This window comes from Lampris incognitus, chromosome 6 (assembly GCF_029633865.1).
Source record: "Lampris incognitus isolate fLamInc1 chromosome 6, fLamInc1.hap2, whole genome shotgun sequence".
In the NCBI taxonomy this organism is placed as follows: Eukaryota; Metazoa; Chordata; class Actinopteri; order Lampriformes; family Lampridae; genus Lampris; species Lampris incognitus.
The window spans coordinates 5362649-5378937 of NC_079216.1; the positions used below are offsets into that span (position 1 = coordinate 5362649).

The following is a 16289-nucleotide window of genomic DNA, read 5'->3' on the forward strand; positions in this document are numbered from 1 at the left end:
TGAAGCAGGAGGGGACTTCACACAGCTCCAGGGATCTGTTGAAGATCTGTGTGAAGATTGGAGCCAGTTAGTCAGCACAAGCTTTAAGACAGGATGGGGAGACACCGTTTGGACCCGGTGCTTTTCTGGTCATCTGTCTCTGGAAAAGTCGGCTCACGTCCTCTACACGTATCTTGAGTTCAGCCTGAGTATCGGGGGGGGGGGGGGGGGAGTAGGGGAGTGTCCAGAGGTGTGATGGGGGCTGTTGTCGTTGGGCTGTAGTGAGTGGGTGAGAGGTGTGAATATCCTCCCTTGGCACAGCCCATCCACACACTCACATACATACAAATGTATGCAGTTATGCCTTAGCCAAACAAGGGTCAGTATTCACCATCTACACACACGTATCAGTAAACTCCCGTCTTTTTTTACACTTGGGAACTGTTCTCGCATAAAGCCCATTGTTTCGCTGTTTATTATCCAAGCTGTACAATATAGCTTGACTGGTCTACTTATTGACAGATGTTGATAGACTGACCAGATTTGTTTTTTTGTTTTTTTTACCATTTGAAGAATTCATGAATGTCCCTTTGATAGCTCAGTTGGTAGAGCGGAGGACTGTAGAGATGAAACAGCTGAAATCCTTAGGTCGCTGGTTCGAATCCGGCTGGAAGGAGACAATTCCTTGTTTGCTTCCTCATGATCATTGAAAAGGGCATTGTTAAGATTGATGGACACATTGTATTAGCTTCTCAAGTCTGAGTTACAAGCTGAAGTTTAAATTTCCTCATTTTCTACAAATGCAGTCATAAGCAACCACGTGACAAAGAGTTGATAAAAGTTTTAATTCCCACTAATCTCTGCACGGGATAATTTCACTGACTAGGTGCACACCTTTTAATCAAAGAGAACAGTCTAATCAGTGGAATCACCTAGTGTGATGATTGGTGGGAAGGAAAACCTACATACTGATTTTTTCCATGGCACATGGTTGCCTATGCATGGCAACCAGCTTGCAGGCACATTACCACCACTTACCGGACTGGAGTGTGAAACAGTATATGGGCAGACAGGTTCAGGATGACCGCAGTGTGCGCGTCTACCAATTGGGTGTTTGTCTACTTCATGAGGTGTTATTAAGTGCAGTATGTCCTATCCTGAGACGGGTACTGATTGCCTCTTCCTTTCAGTTCCTGCCCAGTTTTCTTCCCAGTTAAACATATTACTAAATGTCGTAAAGATGTCTATGCGTGAATGAGAGGGAGGACAGTGGAATGGTGAGGATGCAAGGAGTAGAGGTGATGAAGGCGTATGAGTTTAAATACTTGTAGTCAACTGTCCAAAGTAACGGGGAGTGCAGAAGAGAGGTGAAGAAGAGGGTGCAGGCAGGGTGGAGTGGGTGAAGAAGAGTGTCAGGAGTGATTTGTGACAGAAGGGTACCAGCAAGAGTTAAAGGGAAGGTTTACAAGATGGTGGTGAGACCAGCTATGTTGTATGGTTTGGAGACAGTGGCACTGATGAAAAGACAGGAGGTGGAGCTGGAGGTGGAGGTGGCAGAGTTGAAGATGATAAGATTTTCATTGGGAGTGATGAAGAAGGACAGGATTAGGAACGAGTATATTAGAGGGACAGCTCAGGTTGGACGGTGTGGAGACAAAGCAAGAGAGGCAAGATTGAGATGGTTTGGACATGTGTGGAGGAGAGATGCTGGGTATACTGGGAGAAGGATGCTGAATATGGAGCTGCCAGGGAAGAGGAGAAGAGGAAGGCCAAAGAGGAGGTTTATGGATGTGGTGAGGGAGGACATGCAGGTGGCTGGTGTGACAGAGGAAGATGCAGAGGACAGGAAGAACTGGAAACGGATGATCCGCTGTGGCGACCCCTAACGGGAGCAGCCAAAAGTAGTAGTAGTAGTAGTAGTAGATAAAGATGTCTGCCTGTATTGCTTATGTCCCAGTATTCTTGCCATACTTTTTGCATTTGTCTCTTTAAAATTGTTGGACCCTCAGCTTTACTGAGCAGAATTTTCATGTTTACTGTTTGTAATCTGGCCCTGTGTGATGGTGTGGCGGCCTGTCCAGGGTGTCTCCCCGCCTGCCGCCCAATGACTACTGGGATAGGCTCCTGCGACCCTGAGAGTGGGGTGAGCGGTTTGGATAATGGATGGCTGGATAAAGAGCTTCAGTTCACCTCCTTATTGGTATTCCTAATCTGATTGTGTTGATCATTTTAGTGGGGGAAATTTTTAAGTAATAAATGTGTTGTATGTTGTCTACTTTTGTGTATGACAGACACTGTTATCTTTTGCTGGTCTTCCAAAAGCAACTTCCTGTCCCGAACAGTGAACTGTAGCCTGAATCATCGCATTGCCATTTAGTAGGGGTGGGACGATAATGGATCGAATTCTGAATCGTTCGATGCGGTCTTCACGGTTCGAGATGCGCTGCATTTTGTGAAATCGTGTGTTATGAACGACCGGGATTTTACTCCTACCCATAACGACCATGGGCAGTCAAAATGACACCGGTGTTTAAACTCTACATTCTGTCAAGGTAATACCCAGTTGAGATATTAATGAACTGCATATGTCAGCATGTCTGTTAGGAAACGACTGACACCAAAATGAACTTTTTAACAACTTTAATACTGTAGCAAATTCAGGAGGCAGCCGAGAATCTGCCGCAGCCGGGACGCGAACCCGGGTCGCCCGCGCCATAGGCGACTGTGCAAACCAGTCGACTAAAGGCTCCGACCCGTCAGCCAACGGGCTAGCGAGTGTACACAGGAAATGACACGAACAACACACGTCATAAATAAGTGACATGACGCGCACGATGACGTGCAAATTACACGGGGTCATTTTGACCGCTCATGGTCGTTTTAGGTAGATCTTATATAACTTTTTTTGTGCAATTGATCTACAACTCATTTTAATGCAAATATACACAATTTTAGGAGCATTCAGGGAGTGGCAGGTCTGTGTCTTTTTTTCCCCCACAAAGTTATTAAACTTTGAAAAGCCAAAGCGGTCAAAATGATGGTGGTCGTTCTAGTAGTTTTTAAAGTAAAGCGCCTGTGTTACACAACAAGAAAAGATGGCACAAAATGTTGTTAGAACTTTTGCACTTGCATTACATTTGAATGTGTGCCTTGATAATGCCAGAATGTTGGGCCTAATTCTTAAAATAAATGAAAAATGGAGAACTGCAACAGTGTGTTGTCTCTACCAAGGCGTCCACTGTATCGTCCTGAATCGACATCGCGAGACGTACCGAACCGCCATATCTGTGAATCGTCCCACCCCTACCTTTCAGCGTAAACGGTGGAGGATCTCAGCTATCGCAGTCGTCAACACGAGCCGCCAGGAAGTGGACCGACGTCAGTGTCGGTTACATTCAGGGCCACACAGCGGGATCGGTCTGTACTTCAACTGCATGACCTCTATAGGAGTCCATTTTCCCTGCAGGACGAGCTGCATCATTTTGCCGTCGGTCACACGTAATTCATCAGCGAGCAGATCGTTTGAAAACAATAATCACGCGACAGAGATGAGCTGGATGGAGCGCTGAACTGGTGCTGACCCCTGTGGCTGATCGGCACCGTGCATCCTCAGCATTTGTCGGAGGGGGGAAGAAAAAAAGATGGTATCAGAGCATCCTTCCACACCACTATGTGCATGTTAAAAACAAGAAGAGGGCTTCCAGAAGAGAGGGCGTTGAGGAGGAGCGGTGGGAACAGAGATGGACGGTTTCTGGTTTTGTGTGTGTGCGTGTTTGTGTGTTTCTCTGGAGCATCTGAACCTCCTGTTCCAGCTCCGGCCATGATTTTACTCTGCACCAGGGCCTCAGCGGCAGGCGGGGAGGCGGTGGTCTGTCGGCGCATCGCGTGAGATGGGGCCTTTCGGTCCGCTGGTGTCTGTGACAGCGCTCATCAGCACGGTATTAATTAAGAACGAGCACAAAGTAATAAACAATAAATGCCAGCCCGCAAAAGCCACAACTACCTCCCGTCGCAACTCGGGGGCCCCTTGCCAAAGAAAGTAAATAGGATAATCCTTTCAAGATTTCTCTCCGACTTCGCCCGCCCTGCCTCTGACACACGGGCCGGGTGGAAAATGTTTATTTTTCAGCAGATAGGAGTGAAAGCATGTCATTCATTGACAACCCGGCAAAGTGTCATTAGATGGTGTTTGCTTTGCAGCCGGGCTGAATCCTACAGTAGATGTGCGACTCGTGACTCTGCATGTGCAGTCACTGCTAAAATAAGCTGGAGGTTTTTTTTTAGTTTTTTTTTTTTAAAGGGGTGTGGGTCTACGTACACGTCTGTTTTGATGGAGCGTCTATGAAATGTGATGTGTAATAATGGAGAAGTGTGTATCAATGTCTCTGGCTTGTGTTCGTCTATGAACATTTGTGTGTCTGTGTGTGTTGTGCATTAGTGAGTGTGTGCACAAATGTGCATGTGTGGTAGCTTATGAAAGGTTGTGTGTGTGTGTGTGTGTGTGTGGTTGAATGGGAGAGAGTGCATGCGGGGGGGGGGGGGCTGGTGGTTCAGAGTACAGCTGTAACAGAATCACTTCATAAGTGAAATACCACACCCTGTACAATAGCCAGCCACAAACCAGAGCCGTGGCGCAAATGTTTTTCCGACATGGCATGGATTTATCCTTGCATACCCTGATTAAAAAATTCATATTTCACTTGCTTGAAAAAAAAAACAAAAAAACAAAAACCAAAAGAAATAAAAACAAAGAAGGTTTATGTCTGCTGCATCTGGAAGGCTGGGGTCTGATGTGCACTTCATGCAAAACAGTCTCAAACAATGTTGGCTGTTTCTGTGAATTTCAACACGAGCAGTGGCTTATTGAGGCCAACGGTGTCCTCCGGGCAGAAGCAGATGATCACACATAAGTCGTCCCCAAGGTTTTGCCATTTCATTTCGGGAGTCAAGTTCTAAGAGACAGACCTAAAAAAAAAAAAAAAAAAAAAGGCCACGTCTATGAAAACTGTCTTTTGAGAGGGCCGAATAAAGGCTGGTGAAGTCCCTTCATCTGACTTTGTCCCGCAGACACAGGGCCGTTCTGCGTCAGGCTGAAGGAATGGGGGACTCAATGGCCTCTCACCGTGAATTCGTAGAATGGCTTTATCGAATGGGGGTGGGGGTGGGGGGGTTGAGGGGATGAACTACATTCCAGAGGGCTGCTGGGAGAAGACAAGATGGCTGTGTGTGACATTACGGCATTGTTGGCGGTCCGGGGGATGCCTCTCACGGCCATCAGGGTGTCAGAACAGGTTACGTCTAATCGTGGCTGACGGGTGGAGAGAGGGCCCAGGAAACAACCTCTGGGCCCCGTGACTCCAATCACAACCTCTTTTTTTTTTTTTTTTAAGAAAAAGAACCAACAGCAACCATGACCACACATAGACAGATTAACATTCCGCATGTTTAAGTCATATCTTGGTGACAAATGCCCCCTCCCAGATTTTCGGGTCACATTGTCCCCCCCATTTATTTTCCCATCGCCCTCATCCCAATGTGAACCTGGAGGTATGTGTGTGTGTGTGTGGGGGGGAGCTGGGTGGTCAGCGAATAGTACCTTCTGGAATGTCCCCCGATGGAATTCGGCTGAATGGCAGATTGACCCGACTCACCACTTTGTGTCGGCGTGAGGAACCGGGACGACTGCCGACTAGAATGGCTGCCGTGACCCGGACCGAATGACTGGCATGGCCACTTATGGGAAAAGGCAGGAAAATCTTGAAAGGTCTGGGTATTTACCATTAGTAATGACCTTTCTACCACAATGATGGAATGGAAGGTTTGGGAGGCATTTTGTCTTGGTTGGCAAATGCAGGCGGTTGAATGAGTTATCACCATGGTAATGAGCCGTTGTGTTCTGGAAGCCATTTTGTCACGGGGGATGTAATAGCGGCTAAAGGTTATATTAAGAGAGTGACGCAGTTGAAATTGGCGTCGGTCTCGTCTTGAAGAACTCATCAAGTGAACAGTGTTGTTGGGGTTTGGTGTGTTGATTTGGTATGTGTCTCTCACCGCCATGCAGACTTGTTCATTTAGTAGATAAGACATTTGTTTTGTGTCAGCTCAGTTTCAGCGTGCTTTTCCAATCTCTTCCACCCTTCCTGTCTCAGCTGGATTTGAATCCTTGACCCTTCTTTGTAAGTACTGTCACGGCTCGTTTCCAATTGTGGTAAAACACATCTGTGAGTCAGAAATTATTCAGACTTTCTCGCATAGGACACCGTGTCCCACCAATCACCCGCCATGAGATGCAACAAAGTCAACAACAACAAAAACCATCAACACAGACCGACGATACAGCAATACAGACAAAAGGGGGGGGGGTCAATCTGTAATGGTATGCTGCTTTGATCAGCTCAAGTCCTTGTGAGAACTCTCAAGTGTTTATGCAGGCTAATTACACTGACTGCTAAAAGCCTTCCTCAAACAGCAGGCAGTGTCCAAATGTAAATTGCATGGCTGGACGATCTTCAGTTGAATATTTCAGCAGTCAAACAGTTGTGAAACTAAAATTATTCAGACAGTTCCAATAGACACCGTGGAGCAGCTGGTTCAAAGATGAGGTAAAAGGTACAGTAGACACCATCTCTGGTAATTTAAAGCTACAATCCTGAAGATTTGTGTCCAAACCAATGTCTTTGGTAATGATTTCTATTGCTAGGGTATCCAAGACGACAGCTAAACCATGAATATCCAAATTATGAACACTTTGATGGTGTTATAGTTGTGACTGTATCATAGTTCAATCTACTCGTCTTAAGTTTTTCAGTATCCATTGCCTTCCTGTTTTATTTTGAAGTACTCACCTGTCTTGTCGTTTCTGTTCCTGCCCCTGCTTTTGCCACTAGTCCACCGCGTGTCTTCCACACCTGTTCCCCATTCCCTGATTAGCTCCCCAGCATTTATAATCCCCTGGTTGCCCTGTGTCCTTGCCATGTTGTCTACTTTATTTTGCTGCCTAGTTTTCCAGTGGTTTTCCTTAGGAACTTTTGCCTGACCTGCCTGTGTTTGACTCTGCTGCCTGATCTTTGGACTCTGTGCTTACTACCTGCCCCTTGTTCACTCTATCACCTGTTTTGGACTGACCCCCTGGTAACCTGAATTGTATCTGAACCTGTCTATCCGCTTGCCTGCTCCTTGTCTGTTTGGTCGCATATTATACTGCTGTCCTGGGGGTCTGACATCTGACTGCCATTGTTCAATAAACCAAGTGTTAACAGTATCATCCTTTCTGTGAGTCCTGCGTTTGGGCCCTTCTTGAGTTCGTAACAGAACAGTCTGGCCAACATGGACCCAGCAGGCACAGACGATCTCCGCCAGGCTCTCGCTAGTCAATGCATTCGTTGGCCAGCAGGATCAGGTTCTCCGATGTGGTGGATGCACTCCAGAACCTGACAACCAACATTAGAGGCAAACTCGACCACGTTTCCACTCAGCTCTCCCCTCCATAGCCTGGAACTCAGCCCAAGCTCCAGCGCCCATTCCAGCCCCACCAGCTCCCCAGCCTAAAGAGTCCCAAATTTCCTCACCAGAGCACTATGGAGACCTATGTACCTGCAGGGCTTTCCTCATGCAGTGCAAGCTTATTTTTGAGCAGCAGCCACTCACCTGCAGCTCAGATAAATCTAAAATGACATATATTGTGTGGCTGCTTAAAGGCAGTGCTTTAGACTGGGCATCAGCAGTATGGGAGAGTCAGTCTGCCATAAATTCCTCAATTCTTCTTTTGACAAATTTGAAGCTTAAATGAGAGGTTTCTGACCATCCTGACCAGGGTAGGGATGGTGCCAAATGCCTCCTTGCTCTCCAAGGGTGCCCCCATAGCATAGCCAAATAATGCCAAATATTGCTGACACCCATGCCTTCATTGCTACCTGCTCCATATGTTCCCAAGGAAAGGCCTCTCACCAGCCATCTGCTGGCCTGCTCAGCCTCTTGTGGTTCCCAGTCGCCCATGGTCCCAAATAGGCCTTGATTTCGTTTCTAGACTCCCGCCTTCACAAACTAATGGTTATACTCACCATAGTGGACAGGTTTTCTGAAGTCATACACTTTGTGGCTCTCCCTAAGCTTCCCACAGCCCTGGAAATTGCTGACCTCCTGGTAAACCATGTCTTCCACCTCCATGGCATCCCCACAGACATTGTGTCCGACCAGGGTCCCGAGTTTATATCTCAAGTCGGGAAGGCCTTCTGCCAAGCCCTTGGAACTACAGTGAGTTTGTCTTTTGGTTATCACTCTCAGACTAATGGTCAAATGGAGCAGGCCAACCATGACTTGGGGGCCGCGCTTCGCTATGTTGCCTACAAGAACCTGGCCTGCTGGATCACTCACCTAGCTTGGATCGAGTATGCTCACAACTCTCAGTCAAGTGCAGCCTCTGGTATCTCACCGTTAGAATGTGCCATGGGTTTTCCCATGCCCAGGAGGAGGAAATCTCCATTCCCTCTGTCCAAGCCCACCTTCGTTGTTGTCGTACGGTTTGGAAGGTTGTCCCACTTGAGTGCAACCAACGCATTGTTGTTCGAATCCAGTTCAGTCTACTCATCTTAGCTTTTTCATTATCCGTTGCCTTCCTGTTTCATTTTGAAGTACTCACCTGTTGTCATTGCAGTTCCTTTTGCCACCAGTCCCCCCTATGTCTTCCACACCTGTTCCCCATTCCATGGTTAGCTCCCAAGCATTTTACAATACCCTGGTTTCCCTGTGTCCCTGCCAGATTGTCTAGTGTGTTTTGCCGCCTAGTTATCCTGTGTTTTTCCTTGTGAACTTTTGCCTGACCTGCCCGTGTTTGTCTCAGCTGCCTGATCTTTGGAGTCTGTGCTTTTTGCCTGCCTCTTGTCTGCTATGTCGCCTGTTTTTGGACTGGTAACCTGAAGTGTATCTGAAACTGTTTGTCCACCTGCCTTCTCCTTGTTTGTTTGTTTGCATATCATACTGATTTCCTGGTGTTTCGACCTCTGCCTGCCTTTGTTCATTAAACCAAGTGCTACTGTGGCTTCCTGTCTAAGTCCTGCTTTTGGGGCCTTCCTGAGTTCATAACACATGGTAGTTGATTGGAATGGTTGGTGTCTGGTAGGACTTTGCCAGAAAAAAAACAAAAAACGATAGAGTGCATAGTGTTTTCCATCTTCATCATAGCAGCTAAATGAGGAAGAAGGCAGGTAGTGATGAGTTTGAATAAGTGAAGTTGTGTCGTAACAAGGAAATATGACAGAACAAGCTTGTAGAAGACCTTTACCAACATATAGTACAACATCGATACATAGAACTCGGGTTCGTTTGACACAACAGCACTGCTGATTCACCTTACCAGCACATACATATGAGACACGCTGTTCAAACTAAAATGATCTAATTCAGGACTGTACCTTTAATTCACCTCACCTCACCTAGGTTGTCCGTCAGGATGCCCATAACTGCTTCCACACGGCATTTCCAACTATCCCACTCTTTCATGACTGTTTTTAGCTCCTGTATGTTCTCCACCCCTGTGCCCCCTAATAGGTTGTCCACATAGGTGGTTCTTCTTCTACCACGTTGAGTTTTTCCATCAGATGGTTGCCAGAGAACAAGATTGTTGGCAGCTTCATCACTGTGATGCACGCAGTGGCCTGTGATCCTATTTGTAGACTTTAATTCAGTTGCCATAAAAAGCCAGCAAAGTAGAAAGTGATGGACATTTTGCTGTTTTACATATCCCACCATTTATCAGTGTTATGTTTAAAGTGATCAGATTTAAAATCAAATTCATCTTAAAGTGAAGGTTTTAGGATATCTTTATAATTAAGTTGGATTTTTAAGGGGAAAAAAAAGTTAATCCACACCGCACAAAAAAAGAGCATCTCAAACTTTTCCACGAAAGGTCTTTGCGTTATGGTTATGATTGGGCACGGTGGCCCAGTGGTTAACAATGTTGCCTCACAGCAAGAAGGTCCTGGGTTCGAACGCCAGGCCGTCCCAGGTCCTTTCTGTGTGTAGTTTGCATGTTCTCCCCGTGTCTGTGTGGGTTTCCTCCGGGTGCTCCGGTTTCCTCCCACCATCAAAAAGACACGTATGTTAAGGTTAATTCTCCTGTGTGTGCCCCTGAGCAAGGCAATGGACCAACTGGAGTTGGTCCCCAGGTGCTGCAGCTGCCCATTGCTCCTATACAATAGGATGGGTTCAATGCAGAACACAAATTTGTTGTAAGAATACAATTCATTGTAACAATCGATCCATCCATCCATTAGCCAAACTGCTTAGCCTGCTCTCAGGGTCACGAGGATACTGGAGCCTATCCCAGCAGTCATTGGGCAGCAGGCGGGGAGACAACCTGGACAGGTCGCCAGACCATCATGGCGTCCACACACATTCACACCTAGGGACAATTTAGTACAGCTGATTCACCTGACTTGCATATCTTTGGACTGTGGGAGGAAACCGGAGCACCTGGAGGAAACCCACGCAGACATGGGGAGAACATGTAAACGCTACACAGAGGACAACCAACGACAACCCCCAAGGTTGGAATACCCCGAGGCTTGAACCCAGGACCTTCTTGCTGTGAGGCGACCATGCTAACCACTGCGCCACCGTGCCGCCATTCGCCAATGTTGTGAATTCGGGGGGCAGCCAGGAACCACCGCAGCCAGGACGCGAACCCGGGTCGCCCGCACCATGGGCGACTGCGCTAACCAGTCAGCTAAAGGGTCCAACCCATTAGCCAACCGGCTAGCGAGTCTACACATCCCTGGTTGTTACACTACCCCCCCCCCCCACCCCTTCGGGAAGCACGTACCCGTGCTTCAGCATACCAGCTCCCTCACGCCTCTGGGCGCACGTGCTTCCGATGGCCTCACGCTGAGAGGAAGCCCCCCCCCCCATGTCAAAAACTAAGTGGTCAAGATTGGGTCAATGTTTGGAAACAATGAAACTTGGTCAACCTTTTTTTTTTCTTGAAATAGTGTGTTCTATATATTGTGGAGTACACTAACAAGTGTTGCAGCATCTAGCGTGCTGGAAATTTGTAGGAAAATGAGTTAGATATTCATTACAGTTACAATGACCATAATCCCACACAAACGCCGGCCTTTTCAAGTTTTGGCGAGGCACGACAGCAGGAGGTCGCAGATGTGTTGTGGAGGAGGGAAGGAGGTGATAACGAAACGTTTCTTTTACATTCATGATGGCTGTAACCTCGGATGTACAGATGCTGATCCTGTTGTTAGATACCGGGCTAATACCAGGTTAAATGTTGTGTTGGTACTGGAGATTTTACCCAAGACTAAACTTCCATACCAAAGCTAAATGGTTTTATTTACTGCATTGTGGATGGCTCATGGAAGTACATGGATGGCTGCATTTACCCCCCCCCCCTTTTCTCCCAATGGTATGCAGTCAAATTACCCCACTCTTCTGAGCCGTCCCGGTCTCTGCTCCACCCCCTCTGCTGATCCGGGGAGGGCTGCAGACTACCACATGTCTCCTCCCATACATGTGGAGTCACCAGCCGCTTCTTCTCACCTGACAGTGAGGAGTTTCCCCAGGGGGACGTAGCCCATGGGAGGATCACGCTATTACCCCCAGTTCCCCCTCCCCCCTGAACAGATGCCTCGACCGACCAGAGGAGGTGCTAGTGCAGCAAGCATGACACATACATACATCCCCTGACCAAGCCGGAGGTAACACGGGGATTCACACCAGCGAGCCCCGTGTTGGTAGGCAACGGAATAGACCGCTATGTTACCCGGACGCCCCCTATGGCTGTATGTATTTAATGGTGGAAAAAAATGACTGTTTTTCATGGTCTAAATCAACGCTGTTCAGTAAAGAAATGGATCGGGTCAGTACTCGGTATTGGCTGAAGCTTGAAGATTCCTCCTCAGAATTGGTATTGGCAATGGAAAAAATGGCATCCCTTGTTGTAAATATTGTTGTAAATATTGGCTGACGTTGATGGTATTTTGAAGATTGTGTCATTTTAAGTTTAACGGTGGGTAATTTCCCCTTTACAACAGTTTGCTGGTCGCGGTCAAAATAAACGAAAAATTTGAAAATCCAAATTCACTTCTTCTTCTTTTTTTTCCAAAGCAGAATCGAACTTGACCCAAATTCAAAAAAATAAGATAAAACTCCCGTCTCTCGTCATTAATGCAGTTTGACACTGATATGTGTGGCGGTCTGTAAATGCAGCAGCATCTGGTGGAGTCGAACACGTGCAGGCAGAAAGGCGAACCGGAGCCGCCGGCATGCCGAGGCCTCGCTGCCACCGCCGCCACCGCACAACTCCCCTAAAGTCCCTCTGGCACCGGCCCAGCGTCAGTTTCTCACCCTTTTCCGACGGGCTAGATCTACCGCTGTCCTGCTGCACAATCCGGGGTCTCTCGGTGGATTTGGACCGATAAGCCGGCGGGTTAGAGACGCGAGACGCTCTCTGCAAGGGTCTCGGTTTGGTGCACCTGCTTTTCTCAAAACCCCGGTGGATGTCGGATCTACCGCAGCAGATGACGGCTTGTCTCTTCGGGTCAGAATGAGTGTCGCTGAGCGCCTGAGACGTCTCATTGCTCGGCCAAAATTGCAGACAGGGAGTTTTTTTTTTCTTCTACTTCTTCTTTTTTTCTCCCTCTCCGCAAAAAAACACACCACGCTGGTTTTCATTTGATATCTGATCACAGATTACGCTCCCCCGGTCATAATGAGAGAAATCTCTCTCTCAAATGGTTTCGAGCCAGCGGTGTTATATTATGGTCAGAAGAAAACCGTCCCCGTAACCGTTGAAATTGCAGCATTGAAAACACACATCACTTGAGAAGAATGTCCTCAACTCTTCAGTTTCACTGGCAGCGTCGGGCGTTTTCGCCACGAGCGCTCAAACTCACTTAAACCTATGGCCGTCGCAAGCCGCGGCGTCCAAACAACTCGCGCACAATATGGCTGAAATGACATTTCAGCAAAACCACGACCAAGTTCCCTGGTCATCCAAGTTCCTCAACTGTCACGAGTTATTATTCATAATAACAACAATAATAATCATTATAATGGTAATGATAATATACCGCCCAACGGTGGCTGTTGAAAAATGATGCGGAGGGAACTTAAAGTGAGTTGTGGGGTCTTTTCAGGGTCTGGGGGGTGGGGGGGTAGTTTTGAAAGGGACCTGCCAAGGGGGAGAAAGGAGCCTCTCACGGCTCATTGTGTGTGAATGCCCCGGTCTCTTAGACCTGTCGCTCTCTCTCTCTCGCTCTCTCTCTCTCTCTCTCTCTCTCTCTCTCTCTCGGCCCTCCCCGCCGCCACCCACCTCCCCCCCCCCCGGCTCTCACCCCGCAGGAATGTTTGTGCTTGTTTGTGCTCTGGCATTTCTTTATTTTGGCCTATGCTGGGACCCGTCTGTCACGATCGCCGCCCCCCCCCCCCCCCCGCCATCTTCCCTCAGGCCTCCACCTACACTCACATATGCACACACATACACATTAACTCGAACACGAGCACAAACTCGTGCTTCAGTGAGGTAATATGTAAGCCAGGGTGAGGGTGTGCAGTGGCCTGCAGGATGCCTCTCCTCGCAGGGGTAGATGACATCATAACATACATGTAGGTTGCAGTAGGATCGGCTGTCATTCACTCGTCCTTCAACAGCTCTTCAGTTCCTCTCACATATGATCAGGTAGAGCCGAGTCAGTGTAATCCAACTCAAGAGGGTTTAGTTCCTCAGACACCAGCCATGCCATCAATACCTTCCAGTGGTGATGGGAGAAAAACCGTAAAGTCAAGGTCTCAAGATCAACAAACATTTCATTTACAAGGAAGTGACACGTACATCGGGGCGTCCGGGGTAGCGTAGCGGTCTATTCCGTTGCCTACCAACATGGGGAAGCCCCATGTTGGCTCCGGCTTGGTTGGGCGCCCCTACAGACACAACTGGCTTTTGACAACAATTGACAAGTTAAAGAATACAGCTGACATCAGTACCGTGTTCTCCTGCCGATGAACACAATCGAGTAACAAGAATGTTGAGTATAAAGTCTAGTAATGTCCCTCAGATTGTATGTGTGATAGAACATGTGTGCCCATAACAATATAAGATGGCGAGGGAAGGTAAAACAACAAAGAACAGTTGAGTGGAATGGGTTAGGGATAGGGCGGCACGGTGGCGCAATGGTTAGCGCGGTCGCCTCACAGCAAGGAGGTCCTGGGTTCGAGCCCGGGGTAGTCCAACCTTGGGGGTCGTCCCGGGTCGTCCTCTGTGTGGGGTTTGCATGTTCTCCCCGTGTCTGCGTGGGTTTCCTCCGGGGGCTCCGGTTTCCTCCCACAGTCCAAGGATGTAGGTCAGCTGAATCGGCCGTACTAAATCATCCCTAGGTAGGAATGTGTGTGAGTGTGTGTCGGCCCTGTGTGATGGCGGCCTGGCGGCCTGTCCAGGGTGTCTCCCCGCCTGCCGCCCAATGACTGCTGGGATAGGCTCCAGCATCCCCGCCACCCTGAGAGCAGGATAAGCGGTTGGGATAATGGCTGAATAGAATGGGGAGCGGTCTGCTCAGTGCGAGTCCTCGCTGTCCTACAGACATTTTCCAGTTAGTCTTAGGCAATATGCAGCAATACATGTCAACATTTGAATACCCCGAGGGAACCATCAAATGAATAGCGCTACTCCTACTCAATTTCTCCTCGCGGATAAATAAAGTAGTCCGATTCTGATTCATCCAAACATGGCTGACTCCCACCTGCGTGATGTGACTTGGGCTTTTGCGCCAACTCAGCGGGGCTGTGACAGTTTTGGGTCCTTCAGTTCAAGGCAATATAGCGGATCTTCTTCTCCGGCCCCTGTTGGGCCTCTGGAGCGCCATTGGATTTACCGAGCTTGCAGTTTGTTTTCTTTTTACATCCAGCCTCTAATCTGAGAGATTTATACACAGCCCTGCCCCTGTAATTAACAGACTTCCTAATAACTCACCTCGTGCATATATAACCTTTACTGCTGCGACACATCAGCCCAGAAATGGGGGCCTGATGGGATGGGATCTCCAAACTGAGAAAACATCAGGAGGTTGCCACGGCGACAGTCATCACTCATAATGTCTCTCAAACCGACGCCGCTTCAAACTGCGTTGGGCTATTTATTCTCGGACCAAATCAAAAGATCTCCCTTTCGGGGAAACTTGAAGAAGACCAGTGTTTCAGGAAAGATGGGGGGGTAAAGGAGGGAGATGATCCGGGACGTTGATGGCCATGGTTTGTACGTCACAGCTTGTTTATTACAGTAGTCCTTCAGACAGCAGAAACGAGCAACCCGTGGCATCCGGGTGGTGTAGCGGTCCATTTCGTTGCCTAGCAACACAGGGATCGCCGGTTCAAATCCCCATGTTACCTCCGGCTTGGTCGGGCGTCCCTACAGACACAATTGGCCGTGCCTGCGGGTGGGAACCTGGGAAGCCGGATGTGGGCATGTGTCCTGGTCACTGCACTAGCGCCTCCTCTGGTCGGTCAGGGCGCCTGTTCGGGGGGGGTGGAGAACTGGGGGGAATAGCGTGATCCTCCCATGCGCTACGTCCCCCTGGCGAAACTCCTCACTGTCAGGTGTAAAGAAGCGGTTGGCAACTCCACATGTACGGGAGGAGACATGGTAGTCTGCAGCCCTCCCCGGATCGGCAGAGGGGGTGGAGCAGAGACCGGGGTGGCTCAGAAGAGTGGGGTAATTGGCTGGATACAATTGGGGAGAAAAAAAGGGGGAGGATAACCTTTCACATGCATACAATGCATTTTTCCCCCTTTTTCTTCGAATTGTACGTTGGCCAATTACCCCCACTCTTCCGAGCCACCCCGGTCGCTGCTCCACCCCCTCTGCCGATCCGGGGAGGGCTGCAGACTACCACATGCCTCCTCCACTATATGTGGAGTTGCCAGCCGCTTCTGTCCCCCTGGGAGTGAGGAGTTTCACCAGGGGGATGTAGGGCGTAGGAATATCACGCTATTTCCCCCAGTCCCCCCCCCCGAACAGGCGCCCCAACTGACCAGAGGAGGCGCTACTGCGGCGACCGGGACACATACCCACATCCGGCTTCCCTCCCGCAGACATGGCCAATTGTGTCTGTAGGGACGCCCGACCGAGCCGGAGGTAACACGGGGATTCGAACCAGAAATCTCCTTGTTGGTAGGCAGCAGAATACACCGCCACGCTACTCGGTCGCCCCCATAATGCATTTTAACATATCGATGAATGAGAACGTGTAGAACATCAGCTTTATTGCTATTAGATGAGAGATGGTTCAGTTTAGGTTTGAGTTTGGTGTGGT

General features: G+C 48.7%; 1 non-coding gene across 1 annotated transcript; it reads left to right on the forward strand.

Moving 5' to 3' along the window:
• The first annotated feature begins 566 nt into the window (after positions 1 to 566).
• Positions 567 to 655, forward strand: trnay-gua (transfer RNA tyrosine (anticodon GUA)). The gene is given in 2 exon segments: positions 567 to 603; positions 620 to 655. It is a non-coding gene; the product is annotated as a tRNA-Tyr (tRNA).
• The last annotated feature ends 15634 nt before the right edge of the window (positions 656 to 16289 follow it).